At 33.1% G+C, this 22,217-nt stretch overlaps 1 protein-coding gene across 1 annotated transcript in view; it reads left to right on the forward strand.

Moving 5' to 3' along the window:
* The first annotated feature begins 505 nt into the window (after positions 1–505).
* Positions 506–22,217, forward strand: part of LOC143063606 (L-proline trans-4-hydroxylase-like) — a 377,865-nt gene continuing 356,153 nt past the window's right edge. The window contains exon 1 of the mRNA XM_076235831.1: positions 506–510. The gene's annotated coding sequence lies outside the window, so the exon portion shown is untranslated. The remainder of the gene's footprint in view (positions 511–22,217) is intronic.

The raw sequence follows: 22,217 nt of genomic DNA on the forward strand, positions 1-22,217 counted from the left end.
AATATCAGACTTCCAACCAAAATGATTGCCATCTTGTCACGCCTACCTAGCGCATCATCATTCAAACTACATGTTCTGAAAGCTGGCAAACAAAGACATGGCGTCGTAACAAACAAATACGGCAGTAGGTTTACTTAAGTATGAATACGGATGACACAGGTGGTCTTAATACGTCATACTTTCTTCAGGGTTTGATAAATTTGTTCTTGTGAAGGAAAAATATATGCATTAGGGAAATTGTACATGTAATAAAATCATTGTAAGCATCTGTTACACAGAATTATGTCAGTAACAGCGAAGTATCAGGAATCGTTCCAGTTAAGCAAAAGCTTCACAGGCGCAGTTTTACAATATAAATTTCAACTGTCTTATATTGTTAAAAAATCACAAATTATTGCATTATTTGTTATAAATTAGATTTAGTTCGTTTCTTTTAAAGAAATAGATTATTCACAGAAACTCCTCCAGAATGACAAAAAAAAACTACATATAGGTTAAGCCGAACTATATCCCGCAAATTCATATTAGTTGATAAATATCCATATATACATGATATATATTTAAGTTTTGAATACTGGTAAGATATTAATGCTTGCATTTTTAACTGCAAACCTTTTGACTGCACAAACGTGAGTGAAAATAAATGCAGTCCTAATAAAAAACATGATAAGAAATTAAAGTGTTTGTAAAGTATACAATCCCAAATGTCAAAATAAAGGTCACCGTGGGACCTAACTTTAGTTAATAAATCACCGCATTCTAATTTTGCATCTGGGGTCAGTTTCACAACAAATCTTTCGACTAAAGCTGGTCGTAAGTCATGAATAGTTCAGTTTACTTACGATTAATCTTGTCTTAAGTTTTTTTGTGAAACCGACTTCTGTATCTGAAGTTTGGTAAACCTTAGTTTTGCAGCTATATATGTTGCGGACAGGATTCCATTATGACTGGAACCATATCATAGTTGATGACCATTCCCTATTATATGATGTGTATGCATACTTAGTTTGGAAAACTCAGTTTCAACGGTTCAAAAGATATGGACCGGATACAAACCAGACAAGGACGAATCAAACAATGTTTGAAATCTTGACGGCTCAAATGTCAATGCCAATGTCAAAATGAACTGATTTAATTTATGAAAAACCACGTGCCATCCCATAATACATCTCTGAACTAAGTGTGTTTAACATCAGTTCTATAGTTCAACTCTACTTTCTACTCTCTTTATTGCGTTGTTTTCTCTCCCTTTTACTCGTCCAACTTACAAATATTTCATCATATTTTTTTTTATTTCGCATGGCACACCATCAAATATAGTAAATATTAACACATTTAAGGTCAAATATTTGTTATTATACGTCGTTTTTGTAGAAAGTACTGTTTTACCTATAGCAGAGTGAAAACGTCAAAATGACGTCAATTATCGCCAAACCATGAACGATAGGCAACTAAGAATCAGAGAGACGTTATCATAGTATCGTGTAAAGTAAAATTTGAATTAGCTATATTACTAGCTGCTTCAAATAAGACAATAATACTACAAAAGTGTTATTCTTTCAATTTTTTATGAATGACCTTTGACTCCAATTTAAAAACAAATTGCACCATATTTCACTTTTACGACCGGGAAAAATGAAATCTACACATTTTTTCCTTTCGAATGATATATAATATAGCTGTGTGTTAGATAGGTGCATTAAAAATATTTTTTGGGTCTGAATGTCACTCGCCTATATTCCAGACTGGACGATTTATGAATAATTATGTCAAACGATTATTGTTGAAACACCTAGTGATTTACTGACAGCATTGTGTTTTGATACAAAACTGTATTAAATTGTAGCGGTAAACGTATAAAGATTTAGAATGCAAGAGACATTACATCTAAATTACTTAAAATCTTAACGATTATATCATTGCTTGTATATTTCCACCAGCTATACATGTACCCCTAAGATGATAGGTATCGGAGAGTGTTTAAATAGATGATTGTTATGTGGCATACATGCACTCCCCATTCCTGGTATATCATGAGTTAAATGCGCTCAATTAGAACTAATGAGCGATGTATTTATACATCTCGCAGAGGAAAATGAACGTCAAATGGCATAAATAGTTTTAAAATACGATTTAAACTTAATTAATAGTTATCAAAGGTACCTTTAAACCATTTAACATCATGTAGATGGATTATGCACACATATCAAAACAAAACAAAAATCGAAAGTTGAAAATTTCCCAACGAAAATGACAACTGAGGTTTCAATCAATTCTTTCCATGCTATTTTATCCTATTCGAACGTTTTGAACTTTAGTTACATCTTTTTAAAGAGTTTTTAACATTGCACGGGTGAAATGATTCGCTGGTTTTATTCTTTGGTTTTTGTTTTTCAAGTTTATGTTTTGTATCCCTTCTTTTGTTTATATCAAAATGAAAGAAGTAATAAGTTTTAAAATGCCTCTACCAATTCAGGAATATGATATTTGTCGTCCATTCCATTTTTTATTTGATTTTGACATTTGATAAGGGACTTTACGATTTGAATTTTCTTCGGAGTTCAGTATTTTTGTGATTTTATTTTTTATGAGCACAGCATAAGTGTGTATTGGTACATAACAATATATGTAATAGTAAGTTATTGGATGAATCAAGTTTTGAATTACAGCAAACATGCGATCTTCGTAGCAATATTTCCGTTTCTGTCTGATTTGAGTTTTGGAGGATTTTGTCGTTATTTGTAAATTTACGTACGATATTAATTTTTGACAAATTATAACTCTAAAAGGAAGATTTGTATATATTATATATATATTGTCATTAATATCAAATTTCTTGACACATGTACTACATATCTATTGTATACTAATGTATTGGTTACACTAACAGATTGGCACATTTTTGCACAAAACTTGCAAACATGAGAAATCAAGACACCAAATTAATTCTTAAGAATAAAAATTCAAATATTACATCTGAAGTTATATCCAACGAATTGCAGACTCTGCAAAATTAATGTGTCTACTATTATTGTGAATCAAACTAAATCGTTTTTTTACAGGGATTTTTTAATATTCATAAGGCTTGAATTGTATTCGAAATGTTTGAGAATTGTTGTTTAACCATGTGTGGGATAATCAATTGATAATTTTTATATTGATAATTATTCGTTTAGTATACGTCTTCAGGGTTGTATATTCACTAACCCTCAAAGATGACATAATGGGACAGTTTGAATTGAAATGTTCGTCAGTTTCTATAGACAAAGAATAAACCATGCATGACAGATAGAAGAAAAATAATATGAAACAAAATACAAAATTCAATCAGATAGACTAAAGCAGAAGAACCTTATCTTTTAAACAGAAACAGCAGGTAAATTTGAAAAATACGAAAGACAAATAATAATTATTGACATAAGACTGAAAACAAATTGTGAAATACGTTTGATATTGAGGATAAGCAGTTCCTGTTCGTTGTCTTGTGTTGTTTTGTCTATGACAGACATACTGTGCCTGATTTTAAACGTATGAGTTTGCAAAGTAACAATCCGCAGGAAACAATGTCCACCTTCCTTACATTATTCTAATCCCGAGCCGTTGTGCCGTTAGAATTTCTTCTAAATGTCTCGTATTTAAATTGAAACACCGAATACAAATTTTAAAATCCATTGCTTTGCGTTGACCTCCCGCACTTGAGATGAACTCGCAAACTCGAGACCACAAAGGCGGTAAAAGTCATTAATTACTAGTAAATTGAATTGAAGAAGAATACACACAATGCTGAAATGCTGCATCATTAAATAGTAGGATCAGAATGGAAACATTTACTTATCTGCTTTATCGTAATGTGTTGTTGTCTATGGACACTCACTGGGTCGATGCCACTGCTGGTGGAGATTTATTTCCCCGAGGGTATCACCAGCCCAGTAGTCAGCACTTCTGTTTTGACTTGAGTTATCATTGGTATTTTTATAATTATAAATTAACTGTTAACAAAACTTCGAATTTTTGAAATAGTAAGGCTTTTCTACCTCAGGATTAGATTACCTTAGCTGTATTTGGCAAAACTTTTAGGAATTTTCGGTCCTCAATGCTCTTAAACTTCGTACGTTATTTGGCCTTTCTAAAAACATTTTTGATTCGAGCGTCACTGATTAGTCTTTTGTAGACGAAATGCGCGTCTGGCGTATATATAAAATATGAATCCATGTATCAATGATGAGTTTATTATCATGAACATTTGATAGATACATGTCAAGCTTTTGAGTATTTTAAACTGTTTATGTGACATTCTTTAATCTATCAACATCGTATAGTATGCATCATATTCTACATATTGTTATTAACAGATATGATTTGGAAATCCTGTACCAAGTCAGGAATATGACAGTTCTTGTCCATTCGTTTTTGATATGTTTTACATTTGATTTTGCCATGTGATAAGGGACTTTCCAAATTGATTTTTTTTTATAATTTTAGTAAATAAACTTGATTTTATTGTATTTAATTAATTGCCCGGTAGACGATTTTCACACTTCTATCGAACGCTCTTTATTTTAGCTGGTATGTCTAATTTTCTGTTTACCGAGGCTTCGAAATAGATGGAATGGAAAACTCAATAGGTCAACAGATTAAATACGGCTTTTTTTCAGACTAATATTTTTTTTATTCGGAGGAAATATGCTTGTACAATTTCATTTAAGATGCCACTTATCATGAGGGTTATTCACTTTTGTTGTGGAAGAAAATAACGTCTTGCTAGTTCAGATGCTTTATGATCGTAAGATAAGATATATATATATACGTAACAATAACGTTACGTTACATTAACAATAGTGTGCGCGAAAGTACGGGAAACAATTACATTACAAAACGTTCTAATGTCTCTTGGCCTATATTCACGACATTCTGGGGGCCTCAAAATGCATAAGAAATAAAATTATTTTAAATGATAAATAATCAAAACTTTAAAGTTCTATAAATGGATCACATTGAAAGTTTTTTTTGTAATTTCACTTTACGTTAACTGTCCTTCACAAAAATCCTATAACAGTTACTATAGTTCTAATGGATATAACTTCACAATTGGTCGTGTGGTAACTAGTCCTCTAGAAGTCCGTACTTTAGCTGCTCGAATAAGTCCATCTCCTCCTTTGATGACGTCTTCTATTGTTCCTAATCTCCATAAAAGTCGTGGCGATTCACTTCCTAGTTGAACTACATCACCGATGTTAACTTGTCCAGTATGTTTTCCAGAGGCTCGATGATATTCACGTAATCCGGTAAGATATTCATTAGACCAGCGTTTTGAGAAATGGTCTAATAAGAGTCCTTTTCTCTCAAATAGTTTGTTTGCTGTAATCGTATCAAGTTCTCGAATATTTGCGTTGTGTTCGTCGTTGTGCATCTCTGTGGTCGTAATAATCCTTCCGTGTAAAAGATGAGATGGCGTCAAGGGTTCGGGATCTCTTATATCTGAAGATATGTATGTAAGTGGGCGATTGTTTATAATAGTTTCAATCTCAGTGAGTATTGTTGTCAAAGATTGTTCGCTGACGAGTGTTTTACCAAACACTTTCTTTAATGTCATTTTTGTTAAGCCAATTAGACGTTCCCACCATCCGCCATACCACGGCGCTCCTTTCGGAATGAATTTCCAGTTGATATGTAAATTCAGCTGACTTTGAAGTGCATTTGATGCGGCTACAAATGTAGGCGCTTTATCAGAATAAATAGTTTGTGGTGTTCCTTTTCGACTGATGAAACGTCTAAATGCTAGGATAAAAGTGTTCAATGACAAATCAGGTACAAGTTCCAAATGTATAGCTCGTATACATGTACATGTGAATAAACATATATATACCTTTCGCGGTTGTTTTGATGTATCCTTGATGTGTAGAGGTCCGGCAAAATCTATCCCAGTTGTACAAAATGGTATGGTGTCTTTTACTCGATCCTTTGGTAGTGGTGGTGGTTCCGGGCTGTTATACGGTTTACCAATTATTTTTTGGCACTGTATGCATTTACGTAAGACACTGTTCACACATTGTCGAATTGCTGGTATCCAGTAAGATTGCCTTATATGTGTTATTGTCTGACCGACTCCTGTATGTAGATTTCTTAGATGTGCGTCCATAATGACAAAATCTGTAAGTTTGCGCTGCTTTGGTAGTAAAATAGGAAACTTTGCGTTTTCTTCTATAGATGAATTTTGTATTCTGCCTTTACATCGTATGATTCCATTTTCATCCAAATATAAACGTAACTGTTGTACAAGCGGTAGTGATTTAACTTTCGGGTTTAACGAAATATGTTCTAGCTCTTTCACGAACCTGTCTTGCTGTGTATCTTTGATCCATAAATTCATAGCTAATGAAATTTCCTCTTTTGTTAGACTTGTTCTTAGGTTCCTGTCACCTTGTGAACTCCGTAGTCGATATGGACGTTTTCTCTGGCAGTTCTTAACGAATTTCAAGACGTATCCAGTTACAGTTAAAAGTCTATTTAGATCAGAATACCTGTTCATGTCTATGATTTGTGATATTCGCTGCGGATCACTTGGTATGTTATCGTCACTTCTGTGTGTCTTTGGTCCGGTGATATTAGATAGCTGTGTGCTTATTTCCACATGTCCTGTCCACGTAGGCCATTTACACTCGTCCGTTAACCACTGGGGTCCATTCATTCATAATGTCGAATCTTCAAATTGCGATGCAGTCAATCCACGTGTTTGTAAGTCAGCTGGGTTCATTTCTGTGGGTACGTATTTCCATTCATGAGTTTCAGTTAGTTCTTTAATTTCACTTACACGATTTTTTACAAACTTGTTTAACGATTTCGATGAGGTGAGCCAATGTAGAACTATTTGGCTATCGCTCCAAAATACTGCTCTTTTGATTCCTAAGTTTTTGATTACATCTTTTGAGAGTCGTGCTCCAATCACTGCAGCCATTAATTCTAATTTTGGTAGAGTTATTAATTTTAACGGTGCAACACTGTTCTTCGCGATAACAAGTGTCGACCTTGTGCCTTTACTCAAGTAAACGGAAGCTCCGTATACTTTCTGACTTGCATCAACAAAAATGTGTAGAGTAGACTCGCTAGTTTCTTCGTCCTCGTTTGCAAAATAGTATCTCTGTATTTGAAGTTTCGTAGTTATCTGTAAGATGTCATTCTTCACATCGGTCCATTCGTTTTCAATTTCTTTTGGTAGTGTCTCGTCCCATGCATATCCTTTTTTCCAAAGGTCTTGAATAAGTGTTTTTGCTCTAATTGTTATCGGTCCGAGTAGTCCTAACGGGTCATATATAGCAGAAGACTGTCTCAAAAGTTCACGTTTTGTCAACTGTGTGTCCATCTTTAATTGTTTTGTTTCGTCAAAGCTGAGTGTATCTGAGTTTGCATCCCAGCGCATTCCCAATATTTTAGTGTCCTTGTCTGAATCCAATACTTTTTCCGATAGGGCCAAATCTCTGAGTTTGTCGCTGTTGGACATCCATGACCGTAAATTGAAGCCTCCCTGTTTTAGCAGTTCTCTGGATTCATTGAAATATTTAATTGTGGCTTCTTCTGAGTTAATGCTAGATAGTACATTGTCAACATATAGATCTTCTTGTAGAATTGTTGCTACTTTGCTCTGATTCATGGATAAATGTTTCAGTAATGTTGCGTTTAAAATAAACGGCGAACACGTTGCTCCAAAAAGAACAACTTTGAATCTGTACATAATCAATTCACTTGTTGGGTCAGTTGAATCGGACAACCAAAAGAAACGTGTGGCGTCTCGGTCATCATTGTCAAGTCTTACTTGTAAGAATGCTTTTTCTATGTCCGTTGTGATGCCATATTTTCCTAATCTAAATCTTGTAAGAATGCTTGTCAATTTATTTAAAATGGGTGGTGCTGAAGATAGGCAGTCATTAAGGCTGGGTAAATCTGGATTTCCATGGCAACTGCAGTCATATACAATCCTAATAGGGGTCGTGTTTGAATCTTTCTTAACGGGATGGTGTGGTATGTAGTGGATTATTCCATGCTCGCGATCTATTTCTGTAATGGGTACCTTTTCTATGAAGTCTTTCATCTCCTGTTCTTTGATAATCTTGTCGTATAGATTTAACATATCCGGATCTTTAGCCAACCTATCTATAACATTCTGGGTCCTCCTTCTTGCTATATATTCATTAGTTGGTAACTCGGGATGATCTTGTTTCCATGGCAGTTTTGCGACATATTTATTTTCCTTAAATGTTATGCTAGAGTTTTGGTACTCAAGCATTAGGTTTTGTACATTTTTTTGTGTTTTCATCAGAATGCGCCTCTAATCCGCTCGACTCAATTTCCCAAAATTTGTGTAAATCGCACTCCTCGGGTTTGTGCGCAACTAAGACATTCATCATCGTAGAGTTCCATTGTTGAGTGTTGATATCTGTGTTCAGTGGTCCTGATAGCAAATAGCCTATTTTAGATTTAACAGCTGTTGGTCCGTCACCTCGAATAATTTCATCTTGTACTAGAGACCAGTAGTAGTCTGCTCCAACGAGAAGTGAAATGGAAAACTTTTCATCCTGCGTGACTGGGTGGGCAAGTTGTAATCCTCGTAAATAGGGCAAGCTGTTAATGTTTACCCGTTTCTTCATATGTATCGGTGCGGCAATTTTTGGAACAATAATTACTTCCATTGGAATTCTTTCTTTTCTTTCGGTCTCAATGGATAATGTTGCTTTCTCCAGGTTGCGTACATCACCTTCTTTCCCGCCAAATGCAGAAATTTGCATGCTTACTATACCAGTTGGTTTGATATTGAGTTTCTCTACTAGTTAGAAATAAATGAATTCTGGGCGCCTTCATCGAGTAGAATGTTAGTCATAACACTTTCATCATGGTACCATACGGGCGCTACGGCGGTTTTCAATAGAATTTCGGTATGTGCTGTAACTGCAAAATGCATAGCGGCGCTCTTTGTTTCTGTGGTACTTTGTAGCTCTTCGTTGACAGGTTTTGTTACGGCTTTATTTTCATTTGAAGTGGAGTTTTCATTTAGCAAATTATTACGGCAGATGCTACTGTGATGTTTCTTACTGCAATTTCGGCAACTGTATTTTGACTTGCATTCCGAGACCTTGTGATTACCGAAACAGTTAAAGCAAACTCGTTTTTCCTTTACGATTTGGATGCGGGCGTTTATATCGGTGATCTTTGTACATTCATTTGGGTGATACGGGTTTTGACAAAACAAACACGGCCTTTTAGTCTTAATGGAACTATTGTTGTTACTATCTTTAGACCCTGTTGACTTCCATCTTTTATTTGTTGTTTCTGTCACGAACGATGCGGTGGGGATAATATCGGTTTCAATAGGATTGGCGTTAGCGGCCTCTTGGATACAAATTTCTTTCTTTATTGCTTTGCGTAAACTTAAAATATCCCAATCATCATTACCGTGGTCTCGAGTAATGTTTTGTCTGACAAAACATGGAAGTTTGTTGAGTATTAATGGTATTAATAGGCTTCCGTACGATTCCTGATATCGAGCCATTCCTTCTAATTCACGTATATTACTTTCTATTGTGTCACTGAACGATTTCAGTCCCCTAATTCCGGGCGTTGGTGCAGGCAAATTTAGTAAATTTTGCATGTATGCGTTTACTATTTTGTGTTGTTGGCCAAATCTCTCGTGTAGAATTTGTATTGCTTGATTATAGTTTGTATTAGTCATTTGCATTCCCGAAATACACTGGCTAGCTTCTCCATAAAGTTGCGATTTTAAATAATTAAATCGTTGCACGTCACTCAATGAAGGATTTTCATGTACGGAATTATTATAGGAATCCCAAAAGGCTGACCATTCCAATAGATTTCCGCCGAAAGTTGGCAAGTTGAGTTTAGGCAATTTGTTATAATGACTTGACACTGTGGAGGTGGGCATGCTTGACTGGCTTAGGCTTGTTTGCTCTGAGTTGAAAATTATCTGGTTAGAATGTTCTTGCACGCTGGGATTATTGCATATAAAATCTGATGCATTAGGGTTAAGAGCTGATTGAATTTTAGACTGACTAACACTTACTTCTTTTATGAACTTTTCAATTTTCGTTATTCCAATTTGAATCTCTAACTCGTATCTGTCAACTTCTTCAATTTCTTCGTCGAGGTCTTCTTCTTCTTCAATAGATTCTAAAATCTTCTCATTGAGGTCGGACAATGTCTTCTTTTTGGTTTTGATAAGCTCCATCATGGATCTGAGGTTGACAACATCTTGTTGCGGTTCTTCTGTCGGGTCTGCTTTTTTCAGTAGCTTTATTACTGCTCGTCGATGTGCGGCTCGTTCTGTTTTGAGTTTCGAACTCATCTCTAGTTGTGGTTTTCGTCACGGCACCAATATCATGAGGGTTATTCACTTTTGTTGTGGAAGAAAATAACGTCTTGCTAGTTCAGATGCTTTATGATCGTAAGATAAGATATATATATACGTAACAATAACGTTACGTTACATTAACAATAGTGTGCGCGAAAGTACGGGAAACAATTACATTACAAAACGTTCTAATGTCTCTTGGCCTATATCCACTTAAAGACTATTGAACTGAGCAGAAGAAAACAATACAAATAATTTCAAACGAAGTATATTTTCTGTTAAAACTAAAGTATTTAATATGTACACGCTGGTTTATTTTATTAAGTCTACTTAGCTCTCAGCAAAAGAAGATAAATGAAGAGAAAATTACTTTATAAATGCCTTTGTGTTCTTCTGTGTTACATATTTGTTTGTTTTTATTGTAATTCATATTATAGCACAATGTTGACTGCTGTACTCCTACTTTTGACATTTTTACCTATTGTGTCTGTTTGTTTTGTCAATAAAATGCAACTTGATGCAACTGTTTCAAAAGTAAGAGGTTTAACAAGCCATAAAATCAGGATTAATCCACCATTTGTTACATAAAAAAATGCCTGTACCAAGTCATGAATATGACAGTTGTTATCCATTTGTTTGAAGTGTTTGAGCTTTTGAGTTTACTATTTGATTAGGGACTTTTCTCTTTTAGAATTTTCATCGGAGTTCAGTATTTTTGTGATTTTACTTTTTCCTCTAATACTATTGATTCTGATTTATCATGGCAGTTATGCATTTGGAATAAAAAGACGACGTATTGACATACTGGGTTAACGAAGACAAGACCGTCTCTGTGCAAATGTTATAGTCACTTACAGTATACAATTCATTCTTCGTTTGAAATGTCTATGGAGGGTTAACCCTTTCATATTATATGTCTGTCCAAAGTCAGGCTTGTATAATCTATGATTGTCATTTGTTGTTGTATATAATATTTGCATTTTGGTTATTGTTTTGTACATACATCAAACCTTACGTTTTCTACTTTACATTTGACATTCTAGGGCCTTTTAATAACTAACTATATCACGGTGGGTATGGTTGTCCTGCGAGAGAACGTACTGTGCTGGTGATTCGGTCCTGACGGGTGCTGGTTGGTCCTGATTCTGTGCTGGTGGGTTTGTTTACATTGTATCAGAACGGCAATAAAACGACTGTTTTGTTGCTTAATTTTTCTCTGATGCGTCATAAGTACCATGCAAAGTATATTACAACAATATTATATTGCAAAAGTCGTGCAAGTTCGTTAAACGGAATTGTCCTGACGATGTGCTGGTGATAAGAAAAACGGTCCTGGTTCTGTGCTCCTATGTCCTGGTTCTGTGCCTTTATATTTTAGTTAAAAGTGGCATATATTCAAGATAATTGATGCTGTACTGTTATTGACTAATTAACTGTTGTCTGCTTTCTTGAAATTGACATTGTTATGAATCTGTTTACTGTTATTATGAGAGAAAAATTACCCCTATTTTTTATTCTTTTTAAAATTAACTGTAATTTTATTTATTGGCCTGTTAATGGAACCCTTCTTGCCCCCTTTGAAGATAAGAAAATATGTTTACGATTTTCGGGATTATGATCATTTTGCAAGATCACCAAAATACGTTGTAATTTATACAATACTTATATAAAGTAGATGATGTGGTATGTTTGTTGTCAATGGACAAATTTCCATAAGAAACCAAAGGAAATATGTGTTAACAACCATACGTCATTGTACGACCTTCAACAATAACCCATAAAATAAAAATGTAAAAGGTTTTGCATAAAAATGGAGAGCAAAAATATAGAACAAAGGACTTTCTGAGCGTTTGAATCATATGTCTTTAGCAGCTTAAAACACATTTGTTTGTGAACAATTGAGTGCTTACTATAAGAATGACAATAGTATTGCGGATTTGTTTATGTTTTTTTTTTTTGGAGGGGATGTGGGTAAGTTAGAGCGAGGTTACAGTGGAAGTGTTAAGCTTTGAATAGTTTCCCGTAAGATTTAAAAGTTGTATTTTAAAAGAAAAATGTATCTTACAGCTATTAAGAATCACTTGCTGTATCTGTAAGATGTTTTCAACATAATTTTTTTGTCTGAACGGTTATCAGGTATTTTTTTTTCGAAAGTTCGATAGAACACTAAAAAAAATCACTATTTTATGAAAGGGCAGACTAGAATATGCCAGAGAATATGTCAGAACAACAGCCAACAAAAGGCAACAAGTTCAAAATTTTAATACGCCAGAAGTGTATTTTGTCCACACAAGACCTACGTGTGACGCCCAGATACAAAAGTTTGAAAGCCGAAACGAGTACAAAGTTGAACAGCATCGAGGACCAAAAGATCAAAAAGGTTGTGCCAAAAACGGCAAGGGTTTTCTGTTAGTTACCAGAAAATCCCTATAATTTAGAATAATTTATACTTTTGCAAACAGTAAATTTTATAAAATGAATATTCAAAAGATGTACATGATAAAACTGAAGTATTAACTAATTACAGGAAACAACTGAAATACATTTACATAACCAGACATTTGAAACACAAAAGTAGACACATCCGAATAAGTTTAAAGCTCTACGCCAAGTGACGTCCTATTTGAAACTGAAAAATGACGAAAAAATGACGTCATTAGAATTCGTAAAACAGATCATCAAAAAATGAAAAATGACGTCACATAAGAATGAATAAGATAAAATTAGGATTGATTTAAGATTATATATTTGAACTAAATACTGATATTTGCATTTAATAACAAAGCACATTTTAATACTTATTAATATCAAACTAAGGTAGCAATTAACTATATCATAAAACTATGTCCGGTTTGTTTTGAATCTAACTTCAAACGTAAAATATCGTACTGATTACGTTGAACGAAATCAAATCTGATAAAAGAAGGCGGTGATTAATTTTCTTTACCATAACACATAAATATAATAGAAAAGACGTCAACACATTTGACAAAATCCGATGAGAATTACAAATATAACATTAAACATTTAAACTAAATACATGAATTTGGGATAGACAAGTACCGTACCACGTCTTATAGTAATGCGAGTTCACACTCGTCAAAACAGTCACAATCGGGAATAAGTCACGTTTGGTAATTAAAAGATTAGACGACATTATGACAAAATTTTGTAATGCATCATTCGTGTTTTTGTCTCCCAATAATGATGTTTGTTTATTCTTTAAACATAGCTGGTTCAGTGTTATTAATCTGTTATAGCATTCTTCTCATACAAGGTAGATACACAACCAGGTGTTTAGCACGTCAAAGCTTTTAATTTACATGACATTCTTCAAATAAAGTACTTTAAGGGACACAGTTGTGTAAAAAATAATTCTGAAATACACTGAAGCATTACTTTCACGATAACGATAAGAGAAGAAGACCCCCCAAAACACAAAGAAACATTTCAATACATTTTACAATAATAAAACAAGTTTTTTTAGTTTTCGTTTTTATTTTCATATCGACAATAAATCATGTCTTTAGTTATTTTCTAATAGTCATCTTCTCTAACCATAACTTCCGATACAAATTCAAACTTCTCCCGTTTTCTCTGATGTTTTGTACCGTCCTGTATACTCTGATGTTTTGTACCGTCCTGTATACTTTGAGGTTTTGTACCGTCCTGTATAATGTGATTTTGTGTACCATCCTCTATACTCTGATATTTTGTACTGCTCTGTATACTCTGTTGGCTTGTACCTCCTTGTAACAGCCTGTAATCTCTGATGTTACACATCTGTGTTCTTTACGATCATCTGTATATCTAGATAACTGCAAATCTATTAAATAGACGTCATAGATCTTCAATCCAAATTATCGATGCCGTTTTGTTTTTTTCTACTGCAGGCACTAAGTATGTCAGAACTAATTGTATATGTACATTCTCCTTCAGGAATCGATAACCATTGTTTTGACACATCACATGTGTCGTACTGCATTTGGTGACTCACGGACATCTCCCTTGCAATACCTACTCCAAAGCTATAGCTTGTTGGTAGAACAATAGACATGTTTGCTAAGTTCCTTAACTTTTGATGAGTTAATAACAGCTCAAATGCTTGTGTGTGTTCTGATAACCTGCAATCAAAACAGCTTTATATACCAATTTTGTGTAAAAAATAGTGATAATTATATTAGGTTAATGTATCAGTTTTCGTCTTTGACGTCAGTTCTGATATTAATAATTTGTATATTTTATTACACCTTTCAAAGTGTATTAAATTTATAAATATAACAACCATGATATTTCATTTTTACAATTTCATATTCTCAAAATAAAAATATAAATTGTGTAAACCATACAATTTAGTCATTTTATAGAGTTTCATTTCACCTAGATATCTGTAAATTAAAAAGTAGAAGGAAACGACAAAAAACATTTAGATACTATTATTCTTTAGTGAAAGTGCACTATTTTATATATATCTTATACTGTAATATATGGACTAAAAACATTTTAATCTTTACCATGTTTCTCAGAACAAGATTCGTACAAAACATAAGTATAAAATAATTGAAATGTTTACCTGCTACATTTGTATCAGTGACCCATTTAGTGCCAAGTGAGGAAAATGAACTGTTTTGAAAATGAGTTCACTCTTAACTTTTGGTTGAATTTATGTTGCTGAATCCTATGAGTCTTTTTTTTATATTCTTTTATACTGCCTTTTTTCATTATATCCTCATTTCTTAGACTTATTGTTTTTCTTGTCACTGGTTATCAATTGCCTTTTAACATTTTATCGTTAGAAAAATTTTACGTTGATCTCAACGTTAAACTCGGGTTTAACTGTGTAAAGGTAATAATGAAACATTTAAAATTAGTACAATATTAAAAAACATAATAAAAAAAAAACTGTTGTATGATAAGAAAAACGATCCAGCCAGTGTATTATAGATATTTTGTTATTCCTATATTAAGAAACTAAGGTTTCAACTCCCTCAGTCAAAATTGGCTTTAGATGAATTTGGCTATTCATTTTAGGTCTTTTCGACATATAGCTCTTCAACAGTTTCGGTACTTATACATGTTCGGATTTCAAATGTTTGGCTTTGAGCGTTCCTGATGAAGGTAAATCCAGAAAAGCGCTTCAGACGCAAGAAATTATTAAACGTGTTGTTTTCAATTTTTTACGTGACATGTTCTTGATTTTCGGTTATTATATTATTAATATATGAAAATATAGGTAACACACATTTGGACTATATCCTAAACTGTTCATATTACAAGCGAAAGGCTTCGCTAGCCGTAATACCAGCTTTAATCCATCGTTCTCTACAAAAGGAAATGCCTATACAAATTCAGGTATATGACAGTTGTTTTCCATTCATTTTCCTTGGTGATCGCTTTATGTTTATTTTGTTTGATTTGAGACTGAACCTCAAAATTTGCGTTGAGTACTTGAATAACCAAATCAATTTTTTATGGGAGATAATTCTTGATCTTCATTCTTAATTGACATTTGATTTTATAAATTAAAATCAGTTTACTTGTTTGATAGTAAATATCTCACTTGTGAAGCAGGATCTTTTTACCCTTCCGAAGCATCTGAATTTTACGAACGACCGTTATAAAATATACGTTACACAGATGATAGCAGAAAGTTTAACTCATACATGATTGCGTCTGGAAAATAACAAAGAGAGTCATCTGAGAACAGTCTTTCTAACAACAAAAGAGTTATTTTCAAATTATTATTGTGGAGTTTCCGTTTCTGTGTTCGAAATTGCTAGCAACACTTGAGCATTGTTTACAGGTCTTCAAGTTGATACGATATTCCAGACCTTGCATTTCCAATAACAATTTCTATATTAAAGGAAGTTAAAGTTTGTTTCAAATAATTGAAGTTACAGTCATCCTTTCAAGGTTAACAAAAATATTATTTTTGATCTTTTTCCATCGGACAAGCTCTTTAAAGTGTGCATTATACTTGAAACTTGTAAACATTTTAGACTCCACAAGCAAAAAATGGTAGTATATGACAAATTGCGCATCTGGTGCAGTACAATGTTCAAATTAAATGTTATAATATGTCGTATAGTAGATTGTTTGAGTGAATGATTTTTTTTAAGAATTGATTCAAGCTGTTTTAGAAAACTCACAAGTCTAATGAATGATTCAGCATAATGATGGTAATTAATTTTGTAAAGACAAGCTTTAAGAAAATGTCAACTATATTTTACATGTAAATAGCAAATTGAGCAAGTCATAATCTATATAATAAAAAAGAAAGACTGAATCCTTTTAAAGTGGTTTACACACTATGTCCATGATGCATGTTTATAAGCATTTTTATAATTAAACAATTATAGTGTTTACAACAGGACGAATAAGACCTTAGACAGAAAGGAGTGTAGTCAATAATATGCTTTATATCAAATTTCCAAATATACACATCATGTATACTTTGTCTTTTTTCATTTTTAGCCATGCGTTGTCAGTTTATTTTCGATTTATGAGTTTGACTGTCCCATCTGTTTACGATCAGTAAGATAAATTGATGAAGGATAAACTTTATCTTTTTACAAACTGTTATAACACTGACTTTATATGCTAAATTAGTTAATCAAGTGATTATCACTTTTATTTCTTTTTTTTCAGTTTGTATGTCGGTAAATAGTACTGGCATTAAATTTATCTCAATATTTGATTACAGAAGAAAAAAAAATACCTTGACATTTTATCAACTTAGGTGATACAAAATGTTCAAGCAACGATTAAAGTGAATTATATAATCTCAGATACCCTGATAAAAATTTGTATGTCATCTGTGCGTCGTGTCTATACAAAAACTCATTAGGAACACTGGAATCGAAAATATTAAAAAAACACACACAGTTGAAGAGCAATTAGCACCCCAAATTCCGAGAAAAACAATTGAACTAAAAGGCTCTTAAGAGCCTGTGTGCTCACCTTGGTCTATGTGCATATTAAACAAAGGACACAGATGGATTCATGACAAAATTAGGTTTTGTTGATGGTGATGTGTTTGCAGATCTTACTTTACTAAACATTCTTGTTACTTACAATTTTCTCTATCTGTAATGAACTTGGCCCTTTAGTTACAGAGGAAAATATTTTGTGAAAACTTAACAAATTAATGCAAACTGTTAAAAATTTACTAAAAAGGGCAATAACTCCTTAATGGATCATCTGACCATTTTGGTCATGCTAACTTATTTGTAGATCGTACTTTGATGAACATTTTTGCTGTTTACAGTTTATCTCTATCTATAATAATATTCAAGATAATAACAACAAACTGCAAAATTTCCTTAAAAAATACCAATGGGTGGGGGGGGGGGGTGGGGGGGTGGGGGGGTGGGGGGCGTCACCCGACAACCAGTTGTTCAATTCATCGGACTATTTCAGGACAGATAGATGTTGACTTGATAATCAATTTAACCTACTTATAAGATTTGCTCTAAATGCTTTAGTTTCAGAGTTATAAGCCAAAATCTACATTTTACCCCTTTGTTTTATTTTTAGCCATGGCGGCCATCATTGTTGGTTTGGTGGGTCACCGGACACATCTTTTAAACTAAATACCCCAATGATTATTGTGGCTAAGTATGGTTAAATTTGGCCTTGTAGTTGCAGAGAAAAAGATTTTTGTAATAAAAATACAAAAATTTACGAAAAATTAGTAAAAAGTTTCTATAAAGGGCCATAACTCCTTAAGGGGTCAACTGACCATTTTAGTCATTCGACTTATTTGTAAATCTTACTTAGCTGAACATAATTGCTGTTTACAGTTTATCTTTATCTATAATAACATTCAAGATAATAACCGAAAACGGCAAAATTTCCTAAATTATCAATTTAGAGGCAACAGCCCAACAACCGATTGTCTGATTCACATGAAAATGTCAGGGCAAATAGATCTTGACTTGATTAACAATTTGACACCATGTTAGATTTGCTCTAAATGCTTTGTTTTCAGAGTTATAAGCCAAAGTATACATTTTACCCCTATGTTCTACTTTTAGCCATGGCGGCCATGATGGTTGGTTTGGCAAGTCACCGGACACATTTTTAAAACTATATACCCTAATGATGATTGTGGCCAAGTATGGTTAAATTTGGCCCAGTAATTTCAGAAGAGAAGATTTTTGTAAAAGATTACAAAAATTTACGAAAAATTGGTAAAAAATGACTATAAAGGGCTCTTACTCCTGAAGGGGTCAACTGACTTTTTTGGTCATGTTGACTTATTTGTAAATCCTACTTTGCGGAACATTATTGCTGCTTACAGTTTATCTCTATCTATAATAACATTAAAGATAATAACCGAAAACGGCAAAATTTCCTTAAAATTATCAATTCAGAGGTAGCAACCCGACAACCGTTTGTCTGATTCATCTGAAAATTTCAGGGCAGATAGATCTTGACTTGATAAACAATTGTACACCCTGTCAGATTTGCTCTAAATGCTTTGGTTTCAGAGTTATAAGCCAAAATATACATTATACCCCTATTATCTATTTTTAGCCATGGTGGCCATCTTAGTTGGTTTGGCGGGTCACCGGACACATTTTTAAAACTAGATACCCCAATGATGATTGTGGCCAAGTATGTTTAAATTTATCCCAGTAGTTTCCGATGAGAAGATTTTTGTAAAAGTTAACAGACGACAACGGACGACAAACGACGGACGCCAAGTGATGAGAAAAGCTCACTTGGCCCTTTGGGCTAGGTGAGCTAAAAATACAGCAAATAAAAAAAAATAAGAAGATGCATGCAGTATGAATTTCATTTAGACAAGTCTCCACGAAACACTAAATGACATAGACATTAATAATTATAGGTCACTGTACGCCATTCAACAGTGAGCAAAACCCTAACCGCAGTCAGCTATAAAATAAGAAAACTGATGGCTTGAATTATATAGGATTATTCATTCCTTGAGTAGAAAATCCTAATTTTTAGAAAAGATTTAAGTTTTATGAACAGTTTATTTATACGTACGACAATAATACACACGATTTAAGGAGTTGCTACTGAAACCATGAGATTCCTATAAATTTTTTATTTCGAAATTAAGTAAGAAACATTCGTATTTAACCTTCATCCAGTTATTGGTTTTATTGAATTGTGCGTTTCCTATAATTTGAATTTTTTTTTAATAATTATAACTGTGCAACGCCTGTATATGGTGTTTATGTCTCAGTTGATATGATATTCAAGACCTTGCATTTCCGTTAAAGAATAGACAATGTAAGCTTACAGGGAAGCTATTGAGGCTAATATTCAAAGTGTTGAAGCTGGAGTCATCCTTTCGAAGGATGACTTTTTAACACTGAAAATTTGGCAAGTCATTATTATAACCTAAGTAGTTAGACTGAATCCTTTTTTTAAATGACAGGAGGTTTAAAAACTCTGTCCATGACGCATGTTTAATTGTGTCAATGAGCATCTTTATATTTAAACAATTATATCATTAACCAAAATAAATGTAATATTTTAAAAAGAAAGAATTGAGTGAATATCTTAAAACATTATATTATTTTCATTATACAAATCATGTATGTACATTGACAATTTAGTATGTAGCAAAGTTATACTGGGATTCTTTTTTTAAATACCACTACCGCAAAGTTATGAGTCATGAAAGCTTTGAAGTTAAACTTTCCTTTTTCTACATTCTGTGTTTTGTTCTAATCAGCTCGCACACCTTTATTCAATATGATATCCTCCCATTGACCTATTTTAATGTCCTAAATAAAATTACAAAATCTGTTTTCGATCGGTTAGATAAATCAATAAAGGATAAACTTGATATTGTATTAAACTGTAAAAACACGGACTTTATATGATTAATTTGTTAATAAAGTGATAATAACTTTTATTTCTTTTTCTGCAGTTTACATGTCTTAAATTTGTATTGACATTAAAATAACCTTCATATCTGATTACAGAAGATCAAAATTACCATGAAATTTTATCTTGTTAAGCGATACCAAACGCCTTAACATTCTATAAATCAGTGATGCTCGAATCAAAAGTATTGAGACGTTCAAATAACGTACAAACTTAATCAGCATTTAGAACACATATTTTCCTAAGAATTGAAAAAAAATTAAAAGATATGAAAATAAGGCAGCTGTGGTTAATTTGATAGCAAAGGCAGTTTAAAGCCACGACTCCCGTCACATACATTGTACATGTAAATAGCAAATTTGGCGAGACATAACCTATGAAAAAAGAATGAATATTTTAAGTACAAGTGGTTTACAAACTCTGTCCATGACTCATGTTTAATTGTGTCTATAAGCATTTTTATAATTAAACAACTGTAGTGTCAGCAACAATAGATATAATAGCTTAGAAAGAAAAGACTGTTGGGGTTCGTGTTGTTTATTTTTTAGTTTTCTATGTTGTGTCATGTGTGTTGTTGTTTGTTTGTCTTTTTCATTTTTAGCCATGGCGTTGTCAGTTTATAGATTTATGAGTTTGACTGTCCCTTTGGTATCTTTCGTCCCTCTTTTGTATATATAATTCATAATTCAACTCGACTATTCGTCAATATGCTGGACAAATCAAAAGTATGTACTACTCTATTACTCCACTGTGAAACACAAACCCCGATAAAAATGAGAGAGGGAGGGGGTGTGATCTCAGTTGATGAAAGCGATGTCTGTATAGTATACAATTACGGGCTAGAGGTAAATGTTGGGCGGTCAATTTATGAGAAAAAGTAAAATCACAACAGTACTGAACTCCAAGGAAAGTTCAAAACGGAAAGTACATAAACAAAATGGCAATATCGAAAGTTCTTGAATTGTTACAGGCATTGCTTACCCAATTACAGAATAAATCAACATGTTTCGGTAAACAAAATCAAGTTGTTAGTGGTTGAGATAAATAAGGGTTTAAAATGCATCAATCGCTCGACAAGTATTAGAATCTTTCATTTTTTGGTATTTCATTTACTATATTTTAACATATGCCATAGATCTAAAATGGTATATTTCACAGGAAGATCACTTTTATGTGGCGTACTCATATCCCACATTTATCGTATACATTGTATAAATACACATAATAGGTTCAAACTGGCTGTATAATTAAATATTTATTTCACCTGATTGGGCGGGGTTAAACAGGGTCACATATCATAGATAAGTACATCTATGAACAGGTGTGTTAGTATAACACCAATAATGGTCATTGGTCTATTAAAATTATAAAACACTATATGTGTATTTGCAAACTAAATAGTCAGACATTACCTTTGATTTTCTTTTGCTAACGGAGTGTAAAAACATTTTATAATTGTCACATTCTGGAAACTTTCTCCGTTTTTTTATTTTTCTCTCTTTAAATTATCAGTATGTGTAGTAGTCTCACTAACCAGGATAGCTTCTACAGTTCTCTTTATAAAGGCGTTTTTTTCAGTTTACTAGAGTGATCGTAGGTTGCTGAATCAATGACTCGACTGATTTACTCGAACTAACAGATGTGCTTTAATAGTAAACCTAAAAATCAGATTAAATTCACGCGTAAGTCGGTGATAGCCATTGTTAAGCTGTATATGTTGATCATATTTAAGAAAAGATAAATAAGGTGTAAATACTTTACCTTGTTTAAACATTTTTCAAAGCACGTTCGATATTAATATCACAATTACAAATGTTTTAAAACAGAATAAAGTAGCCTATAGTATAATACTTTAAAATGCAAGAAGTTTTGCAGTATTCTATTCGTCCCATATCAAGCACTTTTAATATATCCATTTGTTGACACTGATAGGTGATTAGAAAACATTAATAATTATACAACGGCAATCATCCTTATCACACACATCTTCAAA

Source organism: Mytilus galloprovincialis, chromosome 2, assembly GCF_965363235.1.
Source record: "Mytilus galloprovincialis chromosome 2, xbMytGall1.hap1.1, whole genome shotgun sequence".
Taxonomy (NCBI): domain Eukaryota; kingdom Metazoa; phylum Mollusca; class Bivalvia; order Mytilida; family Mytilidae; genus Mytilus; species Mytilus galloprovincialis.